The following is a 14075-nucleotide window of genomic DNA, read 5'->3' on the forward strand; positions in this document are numbered from 1 at the left end:
ATTTCAAACAATTAATGTATTATTGACCAAATACTTCAAAGCATTCTGTTCTGTATTTGAAAGAGCACAAAAAAGGCTTTAATTTCTATTTTATCTCGTATGCTCAAACCTGAACGGTTAAACCAAAGCAAAACCACAAATAGTACAAATTAAAGTGTTGCTCTATCATGTATAACGCACCTTACGAGCTAGCTGATCAAATGTGCCTCATGCCACTAGAATTATCAGAGAAGATTTTCAGATGCGTTGATTTTTAAACGTGCTCGGAAGAATGAAAATGTTTAAACTCATGAAGGTGATGGACATCGGTTTATTTGCCTGGAGACGCTTTATTAAAACAAATTTAAAAGGACGATGATCAGATAACTTACTGCGCATTATCCTCCATGGTAACACTTTGATAGTCGTATTCATGATGCTTGACTCTCAAATAACATCTGTAATATGACTCTGTGGCCAACTCACAATAACATCAATAAAAAAAATAATGAACGTCATCATGTGTGTTCATATCGCAAGCCACCATAGAACTTTGCTTATAGAGATATTCATTTTGACAACCCAAGTATGTTTTGTAAAGATTGGATGATCCCCCAAAAAAGAATCGTTATTAAGTGTACATATATAATACATGTGTGTTTATTAAGAACTTATTAAGAATCAAATGTTTTGAAATACAATATTAAACTACTATATTTAAACTAAAAACAATAGAGATGATCGTTATATGAAAAAAAAATTTGCCTCGAATTCTTTCAAGGTGTATTTATTTTCGTTCACCCTCTCCTTGATGACCTTGATACTTCTGTCGAAGTTAGCTATCGTTCTGATGTACATTGTCGTATTCATAATCAATACTTCTTCGTCTATTCATATCCTACACTGTTAGAGAATTTATCCTTAAAATAAAAGAAGTTCCTGCAGCAGAGTCTCGAGAACACCTGTAATCTTACCAGATTGTTTAATCTTCCATTATATCATGTAAAAGATTACAGGAAATTGGTATTTGGTGTATATGGAACCTTACAAATTTCCTTAAATAAAACATCATTTTCCCCTTTTTGTTAAATTGTAGAAAATTCCTGTTTTATGAATTTACAGAATGATTCTGTAATTGCTATCTACAAAATCTTTGTTTTTTCTGTAAAATCATTTTTTTAACATTGTAGGTCAGACCTGTTCTGTAAAATTGTAGAAAATTCCTGTTTTATGAATTTACAGAATGATTATGTAATTGCTTTCAGCAAAATCTTGTTTTTTCTGTAAAATCAGGGATTTTTTCACAACGTAGGTCATCTGAATAACCCACGCAAACAATATTGCAAGTAGCATTCAAAAGCGTTCACCAATTACAAGGTAATAGATCAATTACGTAATTAATTCAATTTTTTGTAATTTTAATTGTAACTGAAAAAATATAATTGACTTTGATTACTGTCAATTACTTTTAATTACATTCAATCACTTTACAATAAACTTACTTAATTTATGATTTAATTTCATGACCTTTTTCATGTCAACTGCTTCAGCATCAAAGAGTGTTATAGGCAGAATCCACGCTCTTTAATATTATAAACATTCATCTTGTCAGTGTCTCTGTAACTTAGAATCGTGTTAAATTGGTGATACTAACGTTAGTACATACATAATACAAATTCAATTCATTTATGACTTTTACAGAAAGTAATTGAAATTATGATTGTAATTGCATGACAAAAGTAATTGTAATTGAAAAAATGTAATTTAATTGAAAAGTAATTGTGATTGAGCATTTCTTCAATTACTTACTTGTAATTGTAATTGAAGAAAGTAATTGAGCCTAACCCTGGTGTCCACAAGTAATGTGATCTAGTAATTTAACCACCAAGTTCGGTTATCCAATCAGATTCTTATAATCACCCACACACTATATCCTTGAGTTAAATTTTTTTCCTGTTGAAAGCTTTTTGCAATATTCACTCAGTGCACTAGTGCACTAATTAAGTGTACATTAATGTGATGAAAACGGAGTCGTTGATATCCTTAAAAAAAATCAAGTACTATACTTGTAACCTAAAACAGTATTTACATTGATACCAACATCTATTGTGAAGATTATGTACATTTATAAATCAATATTACATAAAAATCACCTGTACAAAATCTGATTTTCGAAAATTAAAGTTCTCGCCAAGCAATTGTTTACGATCCCCCCCCCCCCCCAAAAAAAAAGGAGGGGAAGAGAGAAGTGTGAAATATATTTATTTATAATATTATTTTCAGAATATTACGTCAAAATCTACTACAATTTTTTTTTTTTTTTTTAATAAACATGTCGAAATTTCTGCTCGCTCGCTTCGCTCGCACCTTTCATGAGATTTTCCTGATACGCCATTATGATGCCCCTTCGAAATTTTTGCCTCATTACGCCATTGTCAAGAAAAAGAAAGGGGGTTTGTGCAAATCTTAATAATTTAAAATCATATCGTCATCACGGGTGGCGTTTCGTCAAGTCACGCGAAACTTTACGTACAACTGATTACTGATGACCTTCTCTTTGGGGTCAAACCAGGATTCTACTTTTATTCTCATGTATTCATATCAGTTTAAGGCTAGGATGAACCTTTATCTTTATCAATTAAATCTCCCTTTGTTAACGAGTATATAACTACGATATAGCGGTAGATGTTTATACCTCGCTCCCACTTTCATGCCCCCTGCTCACGTTTGAGAGACATAGGAAATACATTTTTGTACTCCTGAGACGCCCTCGAAATGCACATCGAACGGGCTTGTCAGGATAACGTGCTGTACAGGGCAGGAGAGGTGGTCTTGCACGATTTCCTAAGAACTTTTCTTTCCTCTCTTTCCTTTATTTTCTAACTGATATAGATTCAACAAAGAAATTAATCTGTTTTGAAAAAAAAAGGAAAGCAAATTACAAGGCAACAATAGTCAAAACTGACTAGTTTGCCTATTCAAAATAACAACAACAACTTTCATGCCATGGTTATACTAGTATACGAATGTCCTTACGTAAATCTAGAAAAATTTTGAACCATTTGATTTTTTTTATTACAATCACGAACATTGCCAAGAGTGACCTCAAGATCTCTTAAGATCTAGTACGATTACTTCGATAACTCCACGATTTATACCACGATTTCAATCGTAACGCCAACTGTGACAGAACGTGGGAACTAGGTATTAGTCTACTCTTGCTAAATCAACGTATTGGTGTCCTTCCGATCCTAGTGTAACACTTGTTCCCCAATTTAATTGTCCTAACCAAAGCTGTTTACTCATCAATTTGCCCGTTTCAGCCCTCATTTAGCCATATCATTTATTTTGAAAAATTTCCGGGTAAGGTAATTAAAGAAAAACGATTTGTCGTCTTTTTTTCATTATTCAATATTCATTTGCGCTGTTTCGGAATCTGGATATGGTTGGTATCCCTTGGCTACGACGGTTTCTCTTTTTATTTTTGCAGAAGACTTGTTTCAATCCTTTCTGAAACCAACGATATTGGAATGAATAAATGAATGGATTGATCCACATATTTCCAAAGCCCATAAACACGGATATCCGATAAAGAAGACCATTCGTATCAATTCCTCCACCACAACAAGCGAAAGAAAATAGTACAATTTGATTCAGAGCCCAGCAGAGAATAAAACAAAGTGACACGATAAACAAAGTCTTTATGGTGTTTTTTGTTGCGCGATTGCGATAATCGATCACACCTTGGTTTTTAGAAATGGAGTCAGACTTTATCGTGGAACCCTGACGCTGTTTAGAGAGGGCGTCTGTTTTCAACCGTACCACTATAGATGAGTAAACGATGATCATCACGAGAACTGGTATAAAAAATTCCAAGGAGATCGCTACGGCTCCAAAAACATTTCTCAAGATGGGTTCCGAATTAGAAAAGTGTAACAAGAGACACTGATCGTCTTGGACAATTGTATAAAATACAACAGTAAGCTGGAACAGAAAGCCAATCATCCAAGGCAAACCTGCTATGAGCTTCAGACATCGAGTGTTAGTGTAGCTGCGATATCTGATGGGATGGTAAATAGCACAAAGACGCTCCAGTGTCATCAGGACAAGATTCAAGGAGCTGGCAACTATGAGGGACCAGAATAAATACTGGGAGTACAAGAATCGGCAAAGGAACTCGGCAAGGATCGGTCGATCTGATGACAAAGATGGCAGAGGCACAACAAAAATAAATATCAGGGCGATCGCGGATAACAGATCGATCAAAGATTGGTTGGCGATGAAAATATTGGAGGCACCACGGATATTTTCGACTCGGGCGATGACAAAGAGAACGACTCCATTACCGACGATGCCTAAGATGCCAAACATAGTGTAAATAATGGTAGTGGATAGATAGCCTGATTCTGAAGATATCATAGGTAGAGTACTGTTATCCATGATTGCTAAACCCTTTCACACATTTGATCTTTGAAGACAGTATGTAGATGTTCAGAAATTCCCTTCGTATATTTCTTTGGAGTACTGAGGTTATTCTTTGTATTGTTCAGTAACAATAAATCACACATAATTTATTATTAAAGATAAATCTCAAAACATTCAAAACAAGCTTGAATGTTTTAGCTCTTTACTCTAAATCGATCTTATCCACCACGACTGAAGTGTAAAGAGTATACTGATTAAGTTTATCCACTGCGAACTCGTTAGTTCTCGTTTTCATATCAATCATATGACAATTTCCTTGAGCCCAATCGTTAAGACGTGACGAAGCCGTTGTTCTGGTCTTTGAACACTACCCTTGGTGCAATTTGGTAGTCATATGCATGCAGTCATCAAGACGCGACGAATTAAACCGTTGTCCAAGTACTTATTTGACGATCACCCATGATCCAATTTCGTAGTCCCATGCATGCAGAACCTTGTTCAAATCCATTTAAAATGCCAGCAAAAATGCAAAGATATTGTCACTTTGTCGATGATTTGTATTCAACTCTAATGGATACGATACGTCCTTAGGTCACTTACGAGGCGGTGGAGAATGAATACCTTCAGACTGAAACCTTATGGGTGTTTCATGAAGCTATTCCTAAGCTTATGAATGACATTACGCACGACTGGTAACCCTTTCTTGTCCTAAACGATCCTTATGTTGGTGATTCTAGCACCTAAAACATGTTCCAGTCATGCCAAAGACGCTACTCCTGTTGGTCGCGCGTAAAGTCGCGCGCGCTTTACGAAAAGACCTCTATTGATGTAAAAGCTTTTACCATAAAGGTTAAGATAGACTCGACCCGGCGACACGTATTACTATTACAACAATAAAATTATAAAATTGCAGTGATCAGTGACCGGATTCAATGCTTTTCATAACTAGATGCACAATTTATTGGCAAAAAGTAAACATTATGAACTATGCCCCCTTCTTTCTATAACTCCTGATGATGAGCTTGCTCGAGACCTTTGTTGGTTTAGAGATTTCTAAATTAATTAAGAATGGATGTGTTATAACAAGGAAATGATTAAAGAGAATAGTCATCAATCCACAAAACGATCGAGGCGACTCAGCATCACAAACCTTTCCAAAAGAAATAAGCAATCTGCCATGATAAACAAGTACGAGATAAAACAAGTTCTTACAGTTCAGTAATATAATACATCGCATAATCGACAATCTTGTTTGAAGAATTTGACTGATAAATTCAAAATACTAAATGACAACATATTTCAGCAGTGTAAAGGTATTAACTGTATATAAGCGTATAATTATTATTTTAGCTGAAATCCGATCTACATGTACGTTAATCAAAACTCTTGTCGTTGACGAGAATCATGTTACACAGGATTTCCTAAATAGTCTCGGGGTGCCCCGAGACCAGTCTCGGGCCGGTTTCTAATCCGGTGTAAACGCACAAACCTACCCGAGGCCCCTTCTGTGCAAATCTATCTCGGACCACCTCGCGATGTGTTCCGACACCGGTCTCGGGAAGCCCCGAGACAGCTTTGGTAATTCGGTGTAAACGCACAAAAAGCTGTCTCGGGGTGCCCTGAGACTCGTTACTATTCCGGTGTAATAGGGGGTCAAAAATTTAGGTCAACTTTTTGGAAACCAGTCACGGGTAGCCCCGAGACTTGTCTCGGGTACGACATCCGGTGTAACAGGGTAATACCATGTAATATGTTGAAGCTCTCAATTAGATGTATTATCCATTTTTAAATCCGTCTTTCGGAAAGGACGTTTATTAGAGGAGTTTCCCACCTTTGCGCGTTAACAGTTGTTAAGAACCAAATGTACTATTCATATTCAAGAGTAAGGGGAAATCCTGGTGTAGTGACCAATCTGCATCCCCCAATCAATTGCATTGGGGGGAGAGACCTGCCAATTGTAATGATTCAGTTCGCTTTTCGCCCCCCCCCCCCCAAAAAAAAAAAAAAAAAAAAAAAAAAAAACACCAAATAATAATAACTCCAAAGTAAGGAAATTGAAATAGCGGTGTATCGCCTTTTTTATTTGTCATCTGCGCTGTGTCGAAATCTGGATATGGTTAATATTCCTTGGCTACGGCGGTTTCTCTTATTTTTGCAGAAGACTTGTTTCAATCCTTTCTGAAACCAACGATATTGGAATGAATAAATGAATGGATTGATCCACATATTTCCAAAGCCCATAAACACGGAGATCCGATAAAGAAGACCATTCGTATCAATCCCTCCACCACAACAAGCGAAAGAAAATAGTACAATTTGATTCAGAGCCCAGCAGAGGATAAAACAAAGTGACACGATAAACATAGTTTTGAGGGTGTTTTTTGTGGCGCGATTGCGATAATCGATCACTCCTTGGTTTTTAGAAGTAGAGTCGGATTTGATCGTGCCATCCCGACGGTGGTTAGAAAGCGCACCTATTTTCAACCGTACCACTATAGAAGAGTACACGATGATCATCACGAAAACTGGTAAGAAGAATTCCAAGGTGATCGCTACTGCTCCAAAAACGCTTCTCAAGATGGGTTCCGAGTCAGATATCAACAACAAGATGCACTGGCCTTCTTCGACTACTGAATAAAATACACCAGTAAGCTGGAACAAAAAGCCAATAATCCAAGGCAAACCTGCTATGAGCTTCAAACATCGAGTGTTAGTGTAGCTGCGATATCTGATGGGATGGTAAATAGCACAAAAACGCTCCAGTGTCATCAGGACAAGATTCAAGGAACTGGCAACTATGAGGGACCAGAATATGTACTGGGAGTACAAGAATCGGCAAAGGAACTCAGCTAGGATTGGTCGATCTGATGGCAAATATGGTAGAGGTACGACGAAGCATGCAATAAGAACGATCGAGGACGAGAAGTCGATTAAGGATTGGTTGGCAATGAAAATATTGGTGACACCACGAAGATTTTCGACTTGGGCGATGACAAGAAGAACGAGTCCATTGCCGACGATGCCGAAGATGCCGAATACAGTGTAGACAATCGTAGTGGATAGCTGGTTGGATTTTGAAGATGTCATAGGTAGAGTACTGTTATCCATGATTCCCGAACCGTTTGAAGGCAATATTTTGAATTGTTTTCCTATCGGCCTATATAGATGTTCAGAATATCCCTTCTCTTTGTACCATTCAAAGGTAGTTTTGAGTTTTTGAGTGTCATATAATGTCAATTATGATAATTTCCTTGAAAGTCATTAAGACTTGACGAAGCTGTTGTTCTATATAGTATTTGACGATTACCGTTGGTGCTATTTGGTAGTCCTGTTCATGCAGTCATCAAGACGTGACGAATTATACCTTTGCCGAGTACTTATTTGACGTTATCAACCTTATGGAATTTGGCAGTCCATTGCATGCAGAACCAAGTTATTCAAATCCCTTTAAAATGCCAGCAAAAATGCAAAGAAATTGTCACTTCCAATGATTTGCAATCAACACTCCTGTTATGTGGATAGGATTCGTAATGCAGGTCAGTTATATAGGCTGTGTATAATGAATACTTTCAGATTAAAACCTGGGTGTTTTATGAAGCTGTTCGTAAGATATTACGCACGATTGGTAAACTTTTCTCGTCCTAAACGATCCTTATTCAAACGATTCTCGCACCTAAAACATGTTCCAGTCGTGCCAAAGACGCTACTCCTGTTGGCCGCGCGTAAAGTCGCGCGCAACTTCACGAAAAGGCCTTTTTCGATGTAAAATCTTCTACCATAAAGGTTAACATAGACTCGAACTGACGACACGTATTACAATAACAACAATAAAATTGTAACATTGCAGTGATCAGTGATGAGATTCAAGGCTTTTCATTACTAGATGCACAATTTATTGGCAAAAAGTAAACCTAATGGATTGTGTCCCCTTCTTTTTATAACTCCTGAGGATGAGCTTGCTCGAAACCTTTGTTGGTTTGGAGATTTTTTGATTAATTAAGGATGGATGTGTAATAACAAGGAAATGATTAAAGAGAATAATCAATCCACAAAACGATCGAGGTGACTCAGCATCCCAAACTTTTCCAAAAGAAATAAGCAATCTGCGCTGCCAGGATAAACAAGTACAATATAAAACGTGTTCTTACAGTTCAGTAGACCCTAATTGTATAGGCCTAATACATCGCATAATCGAGAATCTTCTTTGATGAATTTTATTGATAAATTCTAAATCCTAAATGGCAATGTATTTTCAGCAGTGTAATTGTATAAAGTGTATAACAGTATAAAGGCGTATAAGTATTATTTTAGCTTAAATCCGATTACGTTAATTAAATCTCTTTTCGTTGACGGGTATCTTAATACAAATTATCTATCGATTGCGTTTGGGTTTAGGTCTACTCTTGCCATAGCAACATAAGTGTCCTCGCAATCCTTTAATGTAACACGTATATGTATATATATATATAGGCGTAAAATAATCCAGGCATTGACGATAGACGCAGCTTTCAAGGTATCTCATTTAATGCTAGCTTTTTCGGCCAGTAGGGCCTTCTTCAGGCTTATATGTATTGAAACACACAAAACAAAATATAACAAAACCATACAAATGAAATCATAATAACAACAAAGTAAGTAAAGGGTAACAAAAGGTACAGAACAGAAGGATAACAGTAAGATGACAAAAACAAAAGAGGAGGTCATGAATTAAACGAGATGGTTTGGTACAATAGAAAAGGATTTGGTAACTTCTATTGTACCAAACCATCTCGTTTAATTCATTACCTCCTCTTTTGTAGTTTTTTTTGTCATCTTACTATTATCCTTCTGTTCTGTACCTTTTGTAACCCTTTACTTACTTTGTTGTTATTACGATTTTATTTGTATGGTTTTGTTCTATTTTGTTTTGTTTGTTTCAATACAGATAGGCCTGATAAAAGGCCCTACTGGCCGAAAGCTAGCATTAAATGAGATACCTTGAAAGCTACGTCTATCGTCCATGCCTGGATTATTTTACGCCTATACATAGCACATGACGCGCTGCATCACACGTTATGCAAAGGGCCCTCTTCCTTTGTATATATATGTATACATGTATTATCCATTTAAACACATCCGTCTTTCAATTTTTTAATTCAAGTATCTATTTCCAAATTCAATAAAAAGAACACAATGAGAACAAAATTATATATTCACAAAGAAAATATAAATCATAACAAAAACAAAGTATCAACAGAACATAACCGAAACAAAAAGTGGAAATGAGATAATAATGGTTGGCACAAAATTAGATGGGGTCACCAACTTTGCACAATCTTTATTTTTCATCTGCGCTGTGCCGAAATCTGGATATGGTTGGTATTCCTTGGCTCTGACGGTTTCTCGCATTTTTGCAGAAGACTTGTTTCAATCCTTTCTGAAACCAACGATATTGGAATGAATAAATGAATGGATTGATCCACATGTTCCCGAAGCCCATAAACACGGAGATCCGATAAAGAAGACCATTCGTATCAATACCTCCACCACAACAAATGAAAGAAAAAATTACAATTTGGTTCAAAGACCAGCAGAGGATGAAACACATTGACACGATAAACATAGTTTTGATGGTGTTTTTTGTGGCACGATTTCGATAATCGATGACATGTTGGTTATCAGAGAAAGGGCCAGATTTTACCGTGCCTTCTTGGTGGTGTTTAGAAAGGGATCCTGTTTTCAACCGTAACATTATAGAAGTGTAAACGATGATCATCACGAAAACCGGTAAGAAAAATTCCAAGGAGATCGCTACGGCTCCAAACACGTCCCTCAAAAGTGGTTCCAAATCGGTTAAGTACAGCAAGAGACACTGGTCTTCTTGGACGATCGAATAAAATATAAGAGTAAGCTGGAACAGGAAGCCAATTATCCAAGGCAAACCTGCTATGAGCTTCAGACATCGAGTGTTAGTGTAGCTGCGATATCTGATGGGATGGTAAATAGCACAAAAACGCTCCAGTGTCATCAGTACAAGATTCAAGGAGCTGGCAACTATGAGGGACCAGAATAAATACTGGGAGTACAAGAATCGGCAGAGGAACTCGGCAAGGTTTGGTTGATTTGATGGCAGAGATGGCAGAGGTAAAACGAAATTAATTATCAGGGCAATCGAGGATAAAAGATCGATCAAGGATTGGTTGGCGATGAAAATATTTGTGACACCACGAAGATCTTCGACCTGGGCGATGACAACGAGAACGATACCATTGCCGATGATGCCGAAGATGCCGAATACAGTGTAGACAATCATAGTGGATAGCTGGTTGGATTCTGAAGATGTCTTAGGTAGAGTACTGTTATCCATGATTACCGAACCTTTTGAAGACAATATTTGAATCTGTCCTATATGCCAACTTAGATGTTCAGAATATCCCGGACCCGTTGTATCATTTAAAGGTAGTTTGGAGTATACTGAATTAATTCATCAACGTGCTCAGTAACACTGAGTTGTAAATGAATTTATAATAAAAGAAAAATCTCTAAACATTTGAATAAACCTAGATGTTTGAACGTTTACTCTATTAGACGAATCCACTATAAAAAATGTATTGACTATTTGATGCACTGATCAGAATTATCCTCGGTGAGATCGCTCGTTCTCGTTTTCATATAAAGTCAATTATGACAATTCCCTTCAGCCCAGCCATTAAGTCGTGACGAAGCCGTTGTTCTATACAGTATTTGACGATTACCGTTGATGCAATTTGGTAGTCCTATGCACATGTCATCAAGACGTGACGAATTGAACCGTTGTCCGAGTACCTATTTGACAATTTGGTAGTCCATTACTTGCAGAACCTTGGTCAAGTCCCGTTAAAATGCTGGCAAAAATGCAAACAAATTATCCCTTTCAATGATTTGTAATCAGCTCTAATGTTATGTGGATAGGATTCGTAATGCAGGTCGGTTATATAGGCTGTGTAGAATGAATACGTTCAGATTACAACCTTCTGGGTGTTTTATGAAGCTGTTTCCGAATAACATTACGCACGACTGGTAACCCTTTCTTGTCCTATAAACGATCCCCGTTCAGATGATTCTAGCACCTAAGAACATGCTTCAGTCGTGCCGAAGACACTACAAGTACATTAAAAGTATATAGTGTCTTTGGTCGTGCGTAAAGTCGCGCGCAAATTTACGAGCAGCTTTATGACACACCCACCGGGGGAGTGTTTCATCAACATTTTCATCCGACAAGTTGTCAGATCTGACATCTTTCTCTGATGTTGATTGGCTGAGAGGTACTGTTACTATGGTAACTGTCGGATAAAATGGGACTTGTCGGATAAAACGTCCGACAAGTCCTTTCATGAAACGCCCCCCAGGCCTGTGACATGTATGATGTAAAAAGAAAGAAAAAAACCCCTCCATCATCAAGGTTAAAATATGCTCAACCCGACGACACGTATTTAGGAGGTAGCGAACTGACCAAAAAATGTGTGTTGACTATCATTAACTGTGTGTAATAAATTGCTAGTCTTAACGCGTAGGTTTTGGTAACTGTTAGTGATTCAGAGGACAACTTAGCCTACAAAATCTATTTTTGTAGAGAAACATGATTTTTTTGGGAGAAATGTACCTGTTTACCACTTGCTTACACAATTGTTGTGAAATGGATTTATTGGAAGTGAATTGGTGGGTTATATCACAAGATCACACTCCTCAGAATAGTGCATTATGGGTAATAAACCTGGCCTTATATGAGTAGAAGACGACTTGAGGTGGGGCTATATAAGGCTGCTGGTTCGTATGTCCTTAAATATTATAACTATAATATTGTAATCTTGCAGTGATCAGTGATGATTCAAACCTTTTCTTATTATTATAAATACACAATTTATTGGCAAAAAGTAAACCTAATAGGTTATGCCACCCTTCTTTCAAGGCCCTATACCTCGTGAGGAAGAGCTTCCCCGAAACCTTTGTTAGCACGGATCAGATATTTCTAAATTAAGGATGGATGTGTAGTAACAAGGAACTGATAAAGAGAATCAATCAAGTAATCAATCCACAATCAGCACCCCAAACTTTTCCAAGAAAAATACGCAATCTGCCAGGATAAACAAGTACGAGATAAAACAGGTTCTTAGAGTACAGTTTCAAATTTCGAATGACAATTTAATTATAAGATTTCAGCAGTGTGAAGGTATATAAAGGCGTATATTTCATAAAATTGTTAATGCATAGGCCTATACCCCAAATAAGTTACATGCTGGGAAATATATGTACGAATTCGATGACGACGTCGATGTGGCTCGTAAAGCTTCGAAGTTCGTCGGCGGTAACTGGAGCCGCGATCTCGAATAATTTATATCGAGCTCGGATGACATCAGCTTCAAAGTCCCGAAAAGCGTAAAAAAGGCTGAATTAAAAATCGTTGATGATTGATTTGTTGTTTCTTCATAACTTAAGTCGGAGCTGGACCTAACATAGCCTTAGAACATTAAAAATAGTTGTCCTACATAAACTTATAAAAATATCGCTATTCTTAACACTACACTATCGTTAAAGGTAGCGACCTGCAAAACTGTTTCACATCAGTCTCACATATGGGTAATTACTCTAAAACATATTTCTAGCTAAACGATTAAATAACAAATCAGTCAGTCTGCAAGTCCCTATGTTAATGAGCAAATGAGCAATATTTATCCAAGTCCTCTCGTGGCTGAATTCATATCACTGCAAAATCTCATGAATTGTGAGACTTTTTCTAAAAGAATTTAACCATTTTTTCCTTAAGTAAAATTGATTATTTTTATACCATGGGAAAGAGTAAAGGTTACTCTTTTATATTGGTTATTTCTTTTGAATAAAATATTATGATTAATAAGTGAATTTCAGGCCTGAAAAGAAGCCTCTAATGGAGTTTTCTTCCTCTGTTTTTTCTTGCAAATTGTGCAAAATTTTGAGTTTTAGGCGCAAACATTATTATATCATCGGAGAGCTCAAACTCTAGATAGGTCAGCAGCCAGCTTTTTCCATCAAGATGCCAGACGAGATTTCTGACATTTCTGAGTGGCATAAAAGCTAGAGTTCTGATTGGCTGAATAAGGTTTTGAAGATATTACCACATGGTGAGTGTGACCTTGCAGAGGCCCAGTGTGGGGAACATTGGAATTTGCGTGGGAGTGTGGTCTCTATGACTGACCAATCAGAGCGCCGTATTCTTGTTTTTGAGCTGCTAAATGTACTTGGCCCATGAAAATCTGGCTGCTGACCCATCTAAAATACCTCTTGTTATGAAAATTATATCATATTAAAGCTTAGATCTTCAGCTTTATTATAATGTAAAAATCATTTGGGCTCAAACAGAAATTAAGTGTAAGAACAACAGCATTTGTTGCATGAAAATAGTTATTTTGTTTCATGTTTTAGATCAAAATTTTCCCATATATTACAACATTTTTTTTTAAATCCAAACACATGACCTAAAAGAATGATTTTTCTTTTTTTTAAAGAACGTGAAATTTGTTCTATATTTAGAGCAGCAATGGCCGAATAAAAAGAGGTGTTTTTGGTCTGCACCAAGCTCATTAACAATGCAAAAACACTCTAGTCATGAATATCACTTGGATAAAAGAAGCTACTTTTTGAGGGCTTGCCGAATGCCTCAAATGCAAATATAATTG

This window comes from Lytechinus pictus, unplaced genomic scaffold (genome assembly GCF_037042905.1).
Source record: "Lytechinus pictus isolate F3 Inbred unplaced genomic scaffold, Lp3.0 scaffold_20, whole genome shotgun sequence".
Lineage (NCBI taxonomy): Eukaryota > Metazoa > Echinodermata > Echinoidea > Temnopleuroida > Toxopneustidae > Lytechinus > Lytechinus pictus.